Source organism: Triticum aestivum, chromosome 7B (assembly GCF_018294505.1).
Source record: "Triticum aestivum cultivar Chinese Spring chromosome 7B, IWGSC CS RefSeq v2.1, whole genome shotgun sequence".
NCBI classification, from domain to species: domain Eukaryota; kingdom Viridiplantae; phylum Streptophyta; class Magnoliopsida; order Poales; family Poaceae; genus Triticum; species Triticum aestivum.
In genome coordinates this window covers 196,160,847-196,165,260 of record NC_057813.1, presented here as the reverse complement: position 1 = coordinate 196,165,260, position 4,414 = coordinate 196,160,847, and the positions used below count along the sequence as shown (strand labels likewise).

Sequence of the window (4,414 nt, the reverse complement as noted above, 5' to 3'; positions counted from 1 at the left end):
TTGCCTATGTCGGTGTGTGACGACTTGAACCGTACGGTCTGCAACTTCTGGTGGGGTGCATCAGAAGGGAAAAGGAAAACACACAGGGGCCAAAAAAATTGGCGCACAAAACAAAAGGAGGCTTGAGCTTCAGAGATTCCCGTGTATTTAACCAGGCTCTCCTTGCACATCAGGCATGGCGGTTGCTAATAAAGCCTAACAGTTTATGTGCGCAGGTATTAAAAGCCCGATACTACCACGATGGTCGTCTGGAGGGCACGGTCTTCTCCGGAAATGCATCTCCAACGTGGCATGCCACACCGTATGGTCTCGAGCTCCTGAATAAGGGCATCGTCTGGCATGTTGGGAAGGACGTAATATCCGTATTTGGCATGATCGATGGTTGCCTAGAGAAGCATTGCGCTAACCCATCACCCAGCAGGGTACGTGCCGTCTACGACGAGTAGCCGAGCTTTTGGAGGTGGACGGGTCCTGACGCATGGACTTGATCTGTTGCTACTTCCTCCCAGCAGACGTCGAAGTGATCTCCGCCATCCGTACATCGCCCCGAGCCAGGGATGACATCATTGCATGGGCGCCGAAGAAGAACGGTATCTTCGTCGTTTGGTCCGCCTACCGGTTCACCATGGACGGGCGCGTGCGTCCATTGGCTACCGCCATGAGTAGGGCACCGGATGGTCATCGCGCCATCTAGAAGACTATTTGGGGGTGCCCTGCTCCCCCAAGGTATGTGTGTTCACATGGAGAATTGTCACGAATTCACTTGCTATTTGGGCAAACAAGTTCTCTCGTCACCTTGAGGTTTCTGATATATGCCCTTTATGTGGTGTGGAACGAGAGGACGGGTTCCATGCATTCTGTAGGTGTCCATTGGCAAAGGAGTTATGGCATGCTATGGCCTTGGATTGGAACATTCCTAGGGTGGGAGATGTTGTTAACCCTGGACCGGAATGGCTCTTCACCCTGCTGGAACCACTGGATGAGGCGACGAGAATGATCGTGCTAATGACTATGTGGAGGATTTGGCACGTCCACAATGAAATCACACATGACAAGAAGCCGCCTCCTACAGAAGCCTCACGTCGATTCTTGCAGGGGTACATTAATTTGTTGCTTTGTCTCCAACAGCACCCCAATGGAGATATGATCAAAGGAAAAATGGCGGTGTCTATACCGCAGTCTGGGCCCCAAGTTCACCATGCGCCTAAGGAAGAGAGCAGATGGGTCGCGCCAGCGCTGGGGCGTATGAGGCTCAACACCGATGGAAGCTTCGTAGCGGGCTCGGGTTCAGCGGGAGGTGGTATGATCCTGCGGGACGACCGGGGAAGTATTATTTATAGTGCATGCAGACAACTTTATACATGTGATAACGTTCTGGAAGCTGAACTCTCGGCGTGTAAGGAAGGGCTGGAGCTAGCCCTGCACAGGACAGAGTTGCCAATCACGGTCGATCTGGATTGCGTGGAGGCCGTGGCGATGATCACAACACATTCAGAGGATCGTTCAGTGCATCGTGGCCTCGTTGAGGAGATTAGGAGAATGGCGTTTACCGCTGGACGAGAGATCTTATTTGCTCTATACTGTCGCTCGCAAAATAAAGCTAGTCATGAACTTGCCTCGTATGGGCGTAGGACACCCCAAACCGCTGTTTGGTTCCACTCGGGGATAGACTCAGTTGTAAGTTTGGCTTTGGCTGACAAGCCACCTTGATAAATGAGAACCTCCCTTTTTCCCCGCAAACAAAAAAAAAGAATGTTTCGAACAAAAGGAAAAAATAAACAAAAATGTGAAGAAAAACGGTAGGGGAAAACGAGAAAAGAAATCATGTCGTCCTAACGACGTCACACGTGGCTACTGGGCCGGCCCAGTATGGCTCCCTGAGGCGTGGCTTAGCTAGTGTCTCGCCACGAGCTGAACATAGCCGCGCCCAAGACTGGACGTGGAACGAGGAGGACGATGAGCCACAAGTCCCACACGGCAGCCGGCCACCAAGCAAAAATATCCTGTGAAAACGAAGCCAACCTGCAGTTGCAGCCGAGCAAGCACAGCAGCGTCGTCGACCACCATCGAGCCGTACTCCATGGCTGCCGTGACCACCGCCTCTCTCTGTCCCGGCCTCGGCAAGCCCCGCCGAGACCACGCGAAGCCACCGAGAACCACGGTCTGCCATTGCCTCCCTGCTCGGAGGACGGAGGAGGGGGTGAAGCGGCGGGACGCCCTGCTCGGCGTCCTCCTCTCCGCTACCGCCGCGTCGTCGGCGCCGCTGCTCGTCCCCGCCGAGGCTTTCGCCGAGGTCGCCGGTATGCCAACCACCGCTTCCCGTTTCTCTGGCCATGTCTGATGGTGTGTGCTGATTCCGTGGAATTTCGTTTGGTTTTAAGATGCGCAGGAGGGGTTCACCGCGTACGAGGACGAGGCCAACAAGTTCACCCTCGTGATTCCACAAGGTGCTTCACCTTTGTAGTGAAAAGATGGGAAGAATTCAGCCAAAATACGGTCTTTTTGGCTCTTATAAACTGTGCGCGGCAGAATCAGAGTCCGCAAGGCGATGAGCAATTCGGTCGATTTTCCTTTCCGTGCAGGCTGGCAGGTCGGCGCAGGTGAACGCAGCGGCTTCAAGAACGTGACAGCGTTCTTCCCCGAGCAAAACCCCAACTCCAGCGGTACGTATGCACGCACCCTTCCATCACCCGACCACCAATCCACCATACCCATTCCTCTCAAAATTCATGAGCTTCTCTGCATTCTTCAGTCAGCGTCGTGATCACCGGGATCGGGCCGGACTTCACCAGCCTCAAGTCCTTCGGTAACGTCGACGAGTTCGCCGAAAACCTGGTACGTGCTCTCACCTGTTTCAGAATCTTCAGTGAACTGCACAAATGTCTGTCTACAAGTATGCATGGTTGTCTCTGAATTCCTGCTCGTGTGTCATGGCCAATTGATGTACTCTCTGTATCTTCACCGAGCAGGTGACCGGCCTGGACAGGAGCTGGCAGAGGCCGGCGGGGCTCGCAGCGAAGCTCATCGACTCCAAGGCATCAAACGGCTTGTACTACATCGAGTACACGCTGCAGAACCCCGGCGAGAAGCGCCGCCACATCGTCTCCGCCATCGGGATGGCATTCAACGGCTGGTACAATCGGCTGTACACGGTGACAGGGCAGGTACTTCCATCTTCTCCTCTGCTCAGGTCAACCAACCAACATCACTCCACTCACATTTATTTGTCCACGTTGGTGTGTCGCACAGTACATCGACGACGACGAGGAGTCAGCCATATACAAACCTGAGATAGAGAAGGTGACATCTTCTTGGATTGAATCCACCTCCTGCTAGATTGGGCTTGCTGGAGCACTGACTGATTTCTTTTATGTATGCATATATATTTGCAGTCTGTCAAGTCGTTCAAGTTCACATGAAATGCCCCCAAAAAGGAAGTTCAGGTGAGAACAAGTATAGAGTGACAGAGAAGAGAGAGTATACAAAGCTAGTAGCTCCTGATGTCAAGTTCAATTAGTGAGTATGCATATGTTTGTCGAATTTACCGGAAAGAAAAGATGAACACCAGATGTTCGAAGACTTCGATGGCGTAGCTTGGCTGAGAACAGCATTGGCAGCATGAGTGTGAGATAGAGCATGAGTGTCGTTGGTTCTAAGAAAATTGCTAGAACTCTGTTACAAGGAAACTAAAATTGCTCTGATGTAAATTCCTAGCACCTATTTTTGGGCCCACATGTCAGGTTTTTTTTAGCTCTGCGATAGCTGAATTCAAAGCCCGCCGCTATTTTCCATAGCCCACTATTTAAAACATTGCTCATAATCTGGATCATCTTGGGTCTCTCATATAGTCAACTCTTTTAGAACCTGGGTATAGTACTGGAACCAATTCCAGCCTCTTTATTTTCTTTGCACCTCACTCCATAGTGGTTAACATCAACTATAGTTGGTGCTAAGATTTCTAGCAATTTCAATGATAAAGTCTTAAACATGTATAAAATTGAATATATGTTCACAATTTATAAGAAAATTACTAGGACTCGTTTAAGAAAACCTGTAAAATTGAATATATGTTCACAACTCGGTTATAATGTTTAGAACGCCAGCTCCGGCTCACGGGCGGGAGGTAACCAACTTAGCATGAATCTGAGCTGACGTTCTAAATATGATAAGGTGAACTTGTTAACATATATTCAATTTTATACATGTTTTGAACATAATTTGAAATTAAAGCTTAAAATCTCATGTCTTCTAATACAAGACCTTTATGATTTGCAAGAAACTCATATTCCCACCGTCCCAAAATAAGTGTCTCAACTGGGGAAGTAGAATTTTACTACAATTTCACGGGAACATCAACCAGTTTTCAAGGAAAGACATTGGAGAAAAAAAAGGTTTGAATGTGCATGGAATCATA

At 49.8% G+C, this 4,414-nt stretch overlaps 1 pseudogene across 1 annotated transcript; it reads left to right on the top strand.

Moving 5' to 3' along the window:
- The first annotated feature begins 674 nt into the window (after nt 1-674).
- On the top strand, nt 675-3,757 carry LOC123157826 (psbP domain-containing protein 3, chloroplastic-like; annotated as a pseudogene). Its single transcript, XR_006479086.1, has 8 exons — nt 675-726; nt 1,922-2,300; nt 2,382-2,447; nt 2,583-2,663; nt 2,753-2,835; nt 2,970-3,164; nt 3,250-3,300; nt 3,393-3,757. The product of XR_006479086.1 is annotated as a psbP domain-containing protein 3, chloroplastic-like (transcript).
- The last annotated feature ends 657 nt before the right edge of the window (nt 3,758-4,414 follow it).